Raw genomic sequence first — 13,140 nt, 5'->3', positions numbered from 1 at the left:
TAAGCTACTGGGACCTCCAAGTCTCTTCTGACGGGCATTAAAAGCGTCTTGTTAAACTACTGGGACCTCCACCACTTTTCCGAGGGGCATTAAAAGCATCTTGTTAAGCTACTGGGACCTCCACGTCTCTTCTGAGGGGCATTAAAAGCGTCTTGTTAAGCTACTGGGACCTCCACGTCTCTTCTGAGGGGCATTAAAAGCGTCTTGTTAAGCTAATGGAACCTCCACGTCTCTTCTAAGGGGTGTTAAAAGCGTGTTGTTAAGCTATGGGGACCTCCACGTCTCTTCTTAGGGGCATTAAAAATGCCTTGTTAAGCTACTGGGACCTCCACATCTCTTCTGAGGTGGATTAAAAGCGTCTTGTTAAGCTACTGGGACCTCCACTACTTTTCCGAGGGGCATTAAAAGCGTCTTGCTAAGCTACTGGGACCTCCACGTCTCTTCTGAGGGTCATTAAAAGCATCTTGTTAAGCTACTGGGACCTCCACCACTTTTACGAGGGGCATTAAAAACGTCTTGTTAAGCTACTGGAACCTCCACGTCTCTTCCGAGGGGCATTAATAGCATTTTGTTAAGCTACTGGGACCTCCACGTCTCTTCTGAGGGGCATTAAAAGCGTCTAGTTAACCTACTTGAACCTCCACGTCTCTTCTGAGGGGCATTAAAAGCGTCTTGTTAAGCTACTGGGACCTCCACGTCTCTTCTGAGGGGCATTAAAAGCATCTTGTTAAGCTACTGGGACCTCCACGTCTCTTCTGAGGGGCATTAAAAGCGTCTTGTTAAGTTACTGGGACCTCCACGTCTCTTCTGAGGGGCATTAAAAGCGTTTTGTTAAGCTACTGGGACCTCCACGTCTCTTCTGAGGGGCATTAAAAGCGTCTTGTTCAGCTACTGGGACCTCCACGTCTCTTCTGAGGGGCATTAAATGCGTCTTGTTAAGCTACTGGGACCTCCACCACTTTTACGAGGGGCATTAAAAACGTCTTGTTAAGCTACTGGGACCTCCACGTCTCTTCTGAGGGGCATTAAAAGCGTCTTGTTAAGATACTGGGCCCTCCACGTCTCTTCTGAGGGTCATTAAAAGCATCTTGTTAAGCTACTGGGACCTCCACATCTCTTCTGAACGGCATTAAAACCGTCTTGTTAAGCTACTGGGACCTCCACGTCTCTTCTGAGGGGCATTAAAAGCGTCTTGTTAAGCTACTGGGACCTCCACGTCTCTTCTGAGGGGCATTAAAAGCATCTTTTTAAGCTACTGGGACCTCCACCACTTTTCCGAGGGGCATTAAAAGCGTCTTGTTAAGCTACTGGGACGTTCATGTCTCTTCTGAGGGTCATTAAAAGCATCTTGTTAAGCTACTGTGACCTCAACGTCTCTTCCGAGCGGTATTAAAAGCATCTTGTTAAGTTACTGGGACCTCCACGTCTCTTCTGAGGGGCATTAAAAGCGTTTAGTTAACCTACTGGGACCTCCACGTCTCTTTTGAGGGGCATTAAAAGCGTCTTGTTAAGCTACTGGGACCTCCACGTCTCTTCTGAGGGGCATTAAAAGCTTCTTATTAAGCTACTGGGACCTCCACGTCTCTTCTGAGGGGCATTAAAAGCATCTTTTTAAGCTACTGGGACCTCCACCACTTTTCCGAGGGGTATTAAAAGCATCTTGTTAAGCTACTGGGACCTCCACGTCTCTTCCGAGGGGCATTAATAGCATTTTGTTAAGCTACTGGGACCTCCACGTCTCTTCTGAGGGGCATTAAAAGCGTCTAGTTAACCTACTTGGACCTCCACGTCTCTTCTGAGGGGCATTAAAAGCGTCTTGTTAAGCTACTGGGACCTCCACGTCTCTTCTGAGTCGCATTAAAAGCATCTTGTTAAGCTACTGGGACCTCCACGTCTCTTCTGAGGGGCATTAAATGCATCTTGTTAAGCTACTGGGACCTCCACGTCTCTTCTGAGGGGCATTAAAAGCGTCTTGTTAAGCTTCTGGGACCTCCACGTCTCTTCTGAGGGGCATTAAAAGCGTCTTGTTTAGCTACTGGAACCTCCACGTCTATTCTGAGGGGCATTAAATGCGTCTTGTTAAGCTACTGGGACCTCCACCACTTTTACGAGGGGCATTAAAAACGTCTTGTTAAGCTACTGGGACCTCCACGTCTCTTCTGAGGGGCATTAAAAGCGTCTTGTTAAGATACTGGGTCCTCCACGTCTCTTCTGAGGGTCATTTAAAGCATCTTGTTAAGCTACCGGGACCTCCACGTCTCTTCTGAGGGGCATTAAAAGCGTCTTGTTAAGCTACTGGGACCTCCACGTCTCTTCTGAGGGGCATTAAAAGCATCTTGTTAAGCTACTGGGACCGCCACCACTTTTCCGAGGGGCATTAAAAGCGTCTTGTTAAACTACTCGGATCTCCACCACTTTTCTGAGGGGCATTAAAAGCGTCTTGTTAAGCTACTGGGACCTCCACGTCTCTTCTGAGGGGCATTAAAAGCGTCTTGTTAAGCTACTGGGACATCCACGTCTCTTCTGAGGGTCATTAAAAGCGTCTTGTTAAGCTATTGGGACCTCCACGTCTCTTCCGAGGGGCATTAAAAGCATCTTGTTAAGCTACTGGGACCTCCACATCTCTTCTGAGGGTCATTAAAAGCGTTTTTTTAAGCTTCTGGGACCTCCACGTCTCTTCCGAGCGGTATTAAAAGCATCTTGTTAAGTTACTGGGACCTCCACGTCTCTTCTGAGGGGTATTAAAAGCGTCTAGTTAACCTACTGGGACCTCCACGTCTCTTCTGAGGATCATTAAAAGCATCTTGTTAAGCTACTGGGACCTCCACGTCTCTTCTGAGGGGCATTAAAAGCGTCTTGTTAAGCTACTGGGACCTCCACGTCTCTTCTGAGGGACATTAAAAGCGTCTTGTTAAGCTACTGGGACGTTCATGTCTCTTCTGAGGGTCATTAAAAGCATCTTGTTAAGCTACTGTGACCTCAACGTCTCTTCCGAGCGGTATTAAAAGCATCTTGTTAAGTTACTGGGACCTCCACGTCTCTTCTGAGGGGCATTAAAAGCGTCTAGTTAAACTACTAGGATCTCCACGTCTCTTCTGAGGGGCATTAAAAGCGTCTTGTTAAGCTACTGGGACCTCCACATCTCTTCTGAACGGCATTAAAAGCGTCTTGTTAAGCTACTGGGACCTCCACGTCTCTTCTGAGGGGCATTAAAAGCGTCTTGTTAAGCTACTGGGACCTCCACGTCTCTTCTGAGGGGCATTAAAAGCATCTTTTTAAGCTACTGGGACCTCCACCACTTTTCCGAGGGGCATTAAAAGCGTCTTGTTAAGCTACTGGGACGTTCACGTCTCTTCTGAGGGTCATTAAAAGCATCTTGTTAAGCTACTGTGACCTCAACGTCTCTTCCGAGCGGTATTAAAGGCATCTAGTTAAGTTACTGGGACCTCCACGTCTCTTCTGAGGGGAATTAAAAGCATCTAGTTAACCTACTGGGACCTCCACATCTCTTCTGAGGGGCATTAAAAGCGTCTTGTTAAGCTACTGGGACCTCCACGTCTCTTCTGAGGGGCATTAAAAGCTTCTTATTAAGCTACTGGGACCTCCACGTCTCTTCTGAGGGGCAATAAAAGCATCTTGTTAAGCTACTGGGACCTCCACGTCTCTTCTGAGGGGCATTAAAAGCATCTTGTTAAGCTACTGGGACCTCCACGTCTCTTCTGAGGGACATTAAAAGCGTCTTGTTAAACTACTGGGTTCTCCACCACTTTTCTGAGGGGCATTTAAAGCGTCTTGTTAAGCTACTGGGACCTCCACGTCTCTTCTGAGGGGCATTAAAAGCGTCTTGTTAAGCTACTGGGACATCCACGTCTCTTCTGAGGGTCATTAAAAGCATCTTGTTAAGCTATTGGGACCTCCACGTCTCTTCCGAGGGGCATTAAAAGCATCTTGTTAAGCTACTGGGACCTCCACATCTCTTCTGAGGGGCATTAAAAGCGTTTTTTTTAGCTTCTGGGACCTCCACGTCTCTACTGAGGGGTATTAAAAGCATCTTGTTAAGTTACTGGGACCTCCACGTCTCTTCTGAGGGGCATTAAAAGCGTCTAGTTAAACTACTAGGATCTCCACATCTCTTCTGAGGGGCATTAAAAGCGTATTGTTAAGCTACTGGGACCTCCACATCTCTTCTGAACGGCATTAAAACCGTCTTGTTAAGCTACTGGGACCTCCACGTCTCTTCTGAGGGGCATTAAAAGCGTCTTGTTAAGCTACTGGGACCTCCACGTCTCTTCTGTGGGGCATTAAAAGCATCTTTTTAAGCTACTGGGACCTCCACCACTTTTCCGAGGGGCATTAAAAGCGTCTTGTTAAGCTACTGGGACGTTCATGTCTCTTCTGAGGGTCATTAAAAGCATCTTGTTAAGCTACTGTGACCTCAACGTCTCTTCCGAGCGGTATTAAAAGCATCTTGTTAAGTTACTGGAACCTCCACGTCTCTTCTGAGGGGCATTAAAAGCGTCTAGTTAACCTACTGGGACCTCCACGTCTCTTTTGAGGGGCATTAAAAGCGTCTTGTTAAGCTACTGGGACCTCCACGTCTCTTCTGAGGGGCATTAAAAGCTTCTTATTAAGCTACTGGGACCTCCACGTCTCTTCTGAGGGGCATTAAAAGCATCTTTTTAAGCTACTGGGACCTCCACGACTTTTCCGAGGGGTATTAAAAGCATCTTGTTAAGCTACTGGGACCTCCAAGTCTCTTCTGACGGGCATTAAAAGCGTCTTGTTAAACTACTGGGACCTCCACCACTTTTCCGAGGGGCATTAAAAGCGTCTTGTTAAGCTACTGGGACCTCCACGTCTCTTCTGAGGGGCATTTAAAGCGTCTTGTTAAGCTACTGGGACCTCCACGTCTCTTCTGAGGGGCATTAAAAGCGTCTTGTTAAGCTAATGGGACCTCCACGTCTCTTCTAAGGGGTGTTAAAAGCGTGTTGTTAAGCTATGGGGACCTCCACGTCTCTTCTTAGGGGCATTAAAAATGCCTTGTTAAGCTACTGGGACCTCCACATCTCTTCTGAGGTGGATTAAAAGCGTCTTGTTAAGCTACTGGGACCTCCACTACTTTTCCGAGGGGCATTAAAAGCGTCTTGCTAAGCTACTGGGACCTCCACGTCTCTTCTGAGGGGCATTAAAAGCATCTTGTTAAGCTACTGGGACCTCCACCACTTTTACGAGGGGCATTAAAAACGTCTTGTTAAGCTACTGGAACCTCCACGTCTCTTCCGAGGGGCATTAATAGCATTTTGTTAAGCTACTGGGACCTCCACGTCTCTTCTGAGGGGCATTAAAAGCGTCTAGTTAACCTACTTGGACCTCCACGTCTCTTCTGAGGGGCATTAAAAGCGTCTTGTTAAGCTACTGGGACCTCCACGTCTCTTCTGAGGGGCATTAAAAGCGTTTTGTTAAGCTACTGGGACCTCCACGTCTCTTCTGAGGGGCATTAAAAGCGTATTGTTAAGCTACTGGGACCTCCACGTCTCTTCTGAGGGGCATTAAAAGCGTCTTGTTAAGCTACTGGGACCTCCACGTCTCTTCTGAAGGGCATTGAAAGCGTCTTGTTCAGCTACTGGGACCTCCACGTCTCTTCTGAGGGGCATTAAAAACGTCTTGTTAAGCTACTGGGACCTCCACGTCTCTTCTGAGGGGCATTAAAAGCGTCTTGTTAAGATACTGGGCCCTCCACGTCTCTTCTGAGGGTCATTTAAAGCATCTTTTTAAGCTACTGGGACCTCCACGTCTCTTCTGAGGGGCATTAAAAGCGTCTTGTTAAGCTACTGGGACCTCCACGTCTCTTCTGAGGGACATTAAAAGCGTCTTGCTAAGCTACTGGGACCTCCACGTCTCTTCTGAGGGGCATTAAAAGCATCTTGTTAAGCTACTGGGACCGCCACCACTTTTCCGAGGGGCATTAAAAGCGTCTTGTTAAACTACTGGGATCTCCACCACTTTTCTGAGGGGCATTAAAAGCGTCTTGTTAAGCTACTGGGACCTCCACGTCTCTTCTGAGGGGCATTAAAAGCGTCTTGTTAAGCTACTGGGACATCCACGTCTCTTCTGAGGGTCATTAAAAGCATCTTGTTAAGCTATTGGGACCTCCACGTCTCTTCCGAGGGGCATTAAAAGCATCTTGTTAAGCTACTGGTACCTCCACATCTCTTCTGAGGGGCATTAAAAGCGTTTATTTAAGCTTCTGGGACCTCCACGTCTCTACTGAGGGGTATTAAAAGCATCTTGTTAAGTTACTGGGACCTCCACGTCTCTTCTGAGGGGCATTAAAAGCGTCTAGTTAAACTACTAGGACATCCACGTCTCTTCTGAGGGGCATTAAAAGCGTCTTGTTAAGCTACTGGGACCTCCACGTCTCTTCTGAGGGGCATTAAATGCGTTTTGTTAAGCTTCAGGGACCTCCACGTCTCTTCTGAGGGGCATAAAAAGCTTCTTGTTAAGCTACTGGGACCTCCACGTCTCTTCTGAGGGGCATTAAAAGTGTATTGTTAAGCTACTGGGACCTCTACATCTCTTCTGAGAGGCATTAAAAGCGTCTTGTTAAGCTACTGGGACCTCCACGTCTCTTCTGAGGGGCATTAAAAGCGTCTTGTTAAGCTACAGGGACCTCCACGTCTCTTCTGAGGGGCATTAAAAGCATCTTTTTAAGCTACTGGAACCTCCACCACTTTTCCGAGGGGCATTAAAAGCGTCTTGTTAAGCTACTGGGACCTCCACGTCTCTTTTGAGGGGCATTAAAAGCGTCTTGTTAAGCTACTGGGACGTTCACATCTCTTCTGAGGGTCATTAAAAGCATCTTGTTAAGCTACTGGGACCTCCACGTCTCTTCCGAGGGGCATTAAAAGCATCTTGTTAAGCTACTGGGACCTCCACGTCTCTTCTGAGGGGCATTAAAAGCTTCTTGTTAAGCTACTGGGACCTCCACGTCTCTTCCAAGGGCCATTCAAACCGTCTTGATAAGTTAATGGGACCTCCACGTCTCTACTGAGGGGTATTGAAAGCATCTTGTTAGGTTATGGGACCTCCACGTCTCTTCTGATGGGCATTAAAAGCATGTAGTTAACCTACTGGGACCTCCACGTCTCTTCTGAGGGGCATTAAAAGCGTCTTGTTAAGCTACTGGGACCTCCACCACTTTTCCGAGGGACATTAAACGCGTCTTGTTAAGCTACTGGGACCTCCACGTCTCTTCTGAGGGGCATTAAAAGCATCTTGTTAAGCTACTGGGACCTCCACGTCTCTTCTGAGGGTCATTAAAAGCATCTTGTTAAGCTACTGGGTCCTCCACGTCTCTTCTGAGGGGCATTAAAAGCGTCTTGTTAAGCTACTGGGACCTCCACGTCTCTTCTGAGGGGCATTAAAAGCATCTTGTTCATCTACTGGGAGCTCCACGTCTCTTCTGAGGGGCATGAAATGCGTCTTGTTAAGCTACTGGGACCTCCACCACTTTTCCGAGGGGCAATAAAAGCGTCTTGTTAAGCTACTGGGACCTCCACGTCTCTTCTGAGGGGCATTAAAAGCGTCTTGTTAAACTACTGGGTCCTCCACCACTTTTCCGAGGGGCATTAAAAGCGTCTTGTTAAGCTACTGGAACCTCCACGTCTCTTCTGAGGGGCATTAAAAGCGTCTTGTTAAGCTACTGGGACCTCCACGTCTCTTCTGAGTGTCATTAAAAGCATTTTGTTAAGCTACTGGGACCTCCACGTCTCTTCCGAGGGGCATTAAAAGCATCTTGTTAAGCTACTGGGACCTCCACGTCTCTTCTGAGGGGCATTAAAAGCATCTTGTTAAGCTACTGGGACCTCCACGTCTCTTCCAAGGGGCATTCAAACCGTCTTGTTAAGCTACTGGGACCTCCACGTCTCTTCTGAGGGGCATTGAAAGCGTCTTGTTAAGCTACTGGGACCTCCACCACTTTTCCGAGAGGCATTAAAAGCGTCTTGTTATACTACTGGGACCTCCACTTCTCTTCTAAAGGGCATTAAAAGCGTCTTATTAAGCTACGGGGACCTCCACGTCTCTTCTTAGGGGCATTAAAAATGCCTTGCTAAGCTACTGGGACCTCCACGTCTCTTCTGGGGTGGATTAAAAGCATCTTGTTAAGCTACTGGGACGTCCACCACTTTTCCGAGGGGCATTTAAAGCGTCTTGCTAACCTACTGGGACCTCCACGTCTCTTCTGAGGGGCATTAAAAGCGTCTTGTTAAGCTACTGGGACCTCCACGTTTCTTCTGAGGGGCATTATAAACATCTTGTTAAGCTACTGGGACCTCCACGTCTCTTCTGAGGGGCATTAAAACCTTCTTTTAAACTACTGGGACCTCCACGTCTCTTCTCAGATGCATTAAAAGCGTCTTGTTAAGCTACTGGGACCTCCACCACTTTTCCAAGGGGCAGTAAAAGCATCTTGTTAAGCTACTGGAGCCTCCATGTCTCTTCTGAGGGGCATTAAAGCGTCTTGTTAAGCTACTGGGACTTCCACGTCTCTTCCAAGGGGCATTAAAAGCGTCTTGTTAAGCTACTGGGACTTCCACGTCTCTTCTGAGGGGCATTAAAAGCGTCTTGTTAAGCTACTGGGACCTCCACGTCTCTTCTGAGGGGCATTAAAAGCATCTTGTTAAGCTAATGGGACCTCCACGTCTCTTCTAAGGGGTATTAAAAGCGTGTTGTTAAGCTACGGGGACCTCCACGTCTCTTCTTAGGGGCATTAAAAATGTCTTGTTAAGCTACTGGGACCTCCACATCTCTTCTGGGGAGGATTAAAAGCATCTTGTTAAGCTACTGGGACGTCCACCACTTTTGCGAGGGGCATTTAAAGCGTCTTGCTAGCCTACTGGGACCTCCACGTCTCTTCTGAGGGGCATTAAAAGCGTCTTGTTAAGCTACTGGGACCTCCACGTTTCTTCTGAGGGGCATTATAAACATCTTGTTAAGCTACTGGGACCTCCACGTCTCTTCTGAGGGGCATTAAAAGCTTCTTTTAAACTACTGGGACATCCACGTCTCTTCTCAGATGCATTAAAAGCGTCTTGTTAAGCTACTGGGACCTCCACCACTTTTCCGAGGGGCAGTAAAAGCATCTTGTTAAGCTACTGGAGCCTCCATGTCTCTTCTGAGGGGCATTAAAGCGTCTTGTTAAGCTACTGGGACTTCCATGTCTCTTCCAAGGGGCATTAAAAGCGTCTTGTTAAGCTACTGGGACTTCCACGTCTCTTCTGAGGGGCATTAAAAGCGTCTTGTTAAGCTACTGGGACCTCCAGGTCTCTTCTGAGGGGCATTAAAAGCGTCTTGTTAAGCTAATGGGACCTCCACCACTTTTACGAGGGGCATTAAAAACGTCTTGTTAAGCTACTGGAACCTCCACGTCTCTTCCGAGGGGCATTAATAGCATTTTGTTAAGCTACTGGGACCTCCACGTCTCTTCTGAGGGGCATTAAAAGCGTCTAGTTAACCTACTTGGACCTCCACGTCTCTTCTGAGGGGCATTAAAAGCGTCTTGTTAAGCTACTGGGACCTCCACGTCTCTTCTGAGGGGCATTAAAAGCATCTTGTTAAGCTACTGGGACCTCCACGTCTCTTCTGAGGGGCATTAAAAGCGTCTTGTTAAGCTACTGGGACCTCCACGTCTCTTCTGAGGGGCATTAAAAGCGTCTTGTTAAGCTACTGGGACCTCCACGTCTTTTCTGAAGGGCACTGAAAGCGTCTTGTTCAGCTACTGGGACCTCCACGTCTCTTCTGAGGGGCATTAAAAACGTCTTATTAAGCTACTGGGACCTCCACGTCTCTTCTGAGGGGCATTAAAAGTGTCTTGTTAAGATACTGGGCCCTCCACGTCTCTTCTGAGGGTCATTTAAAGCATCTTTTTAAGCTACTGGGACCTCCACGTCTCTTCTGAGGGGCATTAAAAGCGTCTTGTTAAGCTACTGGGACCTCCACGTCTCTTCTGAGGGACATTAAAAGCGTCTTGCTAAGCTACTGAGACCTCCACGTCTCTTCTGAGGGGCATTAAAAGCATCTTGTTAAGCTACTGGGACCGCCACCACTTTTCCGAGGGGCATTAAAAGCGTCTTGTTAAACTACTGGGATCTCCACCACTTTTCTGAGGGGCATTAAAAGCGTCTTGTTAAGCTACTGGGACCTCCACGTCTCTTCTGTGGGGCATTAAAAGCGTCTTGTTAAGCTACTGGGACATCCACGTCTCTTCTGAGGGTCATTAAAAGCATCTTGTTAAGCTATTGGGACCTCCACGTCTCTTCCGATGGGCATTAAAAGCATCTTGTTAAGTTACTGGGACCTCCACGTCTCTTCTGAGGGGCATTAAAAGCGTCTAGTTAAACTACTAGGACATCCACGTCTCTTCTGAGGGGCATTAAAAGCGTCTTGTTAAGCTACTGGGACGTTCACGTCTCTTCTGAGGGTCATTAAAAGCATCTTGTTAAGCTACTGTGACCTCAACGTCTCTTCCGAGCGGTATTAAAAGCATCTTGTTAGGTTACTGGGACCTCCACGTCTCTTCTGAGGGGAATTAAAAGCGTCTAGTTAACCTACTGGGACCTCCACGTCTCTTCTGAGGGGCATTAAAAGCGTCTTGTTAAGCTACTGGGACCTCCACGTCTCTTCTGAGCGGCATTAAAAGCTTCTTATTAAGCTACTGGGACCTCCACGTCTCTTCTGAGGGGCATTAAAAGCATCTTTTTAAGCTACTGGGACCTCCACCACTTTTCCGAGGGGTATTAAAAGCATCTTGTTAAGCTACTGGGACCTCCAAGTCTCTTCTGAGGGGCATTAAAAGCGTCTTGTTAAACTACTGGGACCTCCACCACTTTTCCGAGGGGCATTAAAAGCGTCTTGTTAAGCTACTGGGACCTCCACGTCTCTTCCGAGGGGCATTAATAGCATTTTGTTAAGCTACTGGGACCTCCACGTCTCTTCTGAGGGGCATTAAAAGCGTCTAGTTAACCTACTTGGACCTCCACGTCTCTTCTGAGGGGCATTAAAAGCGTCGTGTTAAGCTACTGGGACCTCCACGTCTCTTCTGAGTCGCATTAAAAGCATCTTGTTAAGCTACTGGGACCTCCACGTCTCTTCTGAGGGGCATTAAAAGCGTCTTGTTAAGCTACTGGGACCTCCACGTCTCTTCTGAGGGGCATTAAAAGCGTCTTGTTAAGCTACTGGGACCTCCACGTCTCTTCTGAGGGGCATTAAAAGCGTCTTGTTTAGCTACTGGAACCTCCACGTCTATTCTGAGGGGCATTAAATGCGTCTTGTTAAGCTACTGGGACCTCCACCACTTTTCCGAGGGGCATTAAAAACGTCTTGTTAAGCTACTGGGACCTCCACGTCTCTTCTGAGGGGCATTAAAAGCGTCTTGTTAAGATACTGGGTCCTCCACGTCTCTTCTGAGGGTCATTTAAAGCATCTTGTTAAGCTACCGGGACCTCCACGTCTCTTCTGAGGGGCATTAAAAGCGTCTTGTTAAGCTACTGGGACCTCCACGTCTCTTCTGAGGGGCATTAAAAGCATCTTGTTAAGCTACTGGGACCGCCACCACTTTTCCGAGGGGCATTAAAAGCGTCTTGTTAAACTACTGGGATCTCCACCACTTTTCTGAGGGGCATTAAAAGCGTCTTGTTAAGCTACTGGCACCTCCACGTCTCTTCTGAGGGGCATTAAAAGCGTCTTGTTAAGCTACTGGGACATCCACGTCTCTTCTGAGGGTCATTAAAAGCGTCTTGTTAAGCTATTGGGACCTCCACGTCTCTTCCGAGGGGCATTAAAAGCATCTTGTTAAGCTACTGGGACCTCCACATCTCTTCTGAGGGGCATTAAAAGCGTTTTTTTAAGCTTCTGGGACCTCCACGTCTCTTCCGAGCGGTATTAAAAGCATCTTGTTAAGTTACTGGGACCTCCACGTCTCTTCTGAGGGGCATTAAAAGCGTCTAGTTAACCTACTGGGACCTCCACGTCTCTTCTGAGGATCATTAAAAGCATCTTGTTAAGCTACTGGGACCTCCACGTCTCTTCTGAGGGGCATTAAAAGCGTCTTGTTAAGCTACTGGGACCTCCACGTCTCTTCTGAGGGACATTAAAAGCGTCTTGTTAAGCTACTGGGACGTTCATGTCTCTTCTGAGGGTCATTAAAAGCATCTTGTTAAGCTACTGTGACCTCAACGTCTCTTCCGAGCGGTATTAAAAGCATCTTGTTAAGTTACTGGGACCTCCACGTCTCTTCTGAGGGGCATTAAAAGCGTCTAGTTAAACTACTAGGATCTCCACGTCTCTTCTGAGGGGCATTAAAAGCGTCTTGTTAAGCTACTGGGACCTCCACATCTCTTCTGAACGGCATGAAAAGCGTCTTGTTAAGCTACTGGGACCTCCACGTCTCTTCTGAGGGGCATTAAAAGCGTCTTGTTAAGCTACTGGGACCTCCACGTCTCTTCTGAGGGGCATTAAAAGCATCTTTTTAAGCTACTGGGACCTCCACCACTTTTCCGAGGGGCATTAAAAGCGTCTTGTTAAGCTACTGGGACGTTCACGTCTCTTCTGAGGGTCATTAAAAGCATCTTGTTAAGCTACTGTGACCTCAACGTCTCTTCCGAGCGGTATTAAAGGCATCTTGTTAAGTTACTGGGACCTCCACGTCTCTTCTGAGGGGAATTAAAAGCGTCTAGTTAACCTACTGGGACCTCCACGTCTCTTCTGAGGGGCATTAAAAGCGTCTTGTTAAGCTACTGGGACCTCCACGTCTCTTCTGAGGGGCATTAAAAGCTTCTTAATAAGCTACTGGGACCTCCACGTCTCTTCTGAGGGGCAATAAAAGCATCTTGTTAAGCTACTGGGACCTCCACGTCTCTTTTGAGGGGCATTAAAAGCGTCTTGTTAAGCTACTGGGACGTTCACGTCTCTTCTGAGGGTCATTAAAAGCATCTTGTTAAGCTACTGGGACCTCCACGTCTCTTCCGAGGGGCATTAAAAGCATCTTGTTAAGCTACTGGGACCTCCACGTCTCTTCTGAGGGGCATTAAAAGCTTCTTGTTAAGCTACTGGGACCTCCACGTCTCTTCCAAGGGCCATTCA

This window comes from Phyllobates terribilis, unplaced genomic scaffold (assembly GCF_046119375.1).
Source record: "Phyllobates terribilis strain yellow unplaced genomic scaffold, ASM4611937v1 Scaffold_4__5_contigs__length_816908805, whole genome shotgun sequence".
NCBI classification, from domain to species: domain Eukaryota; kingdom Metazoa; phylum Chordata; class Amphibia; order Anura; family Dendrobatidae; genus Phyllobates; species Phyllobates terribilis.
Note: the sequence above shows the minus strand (reverse complement) of the source record.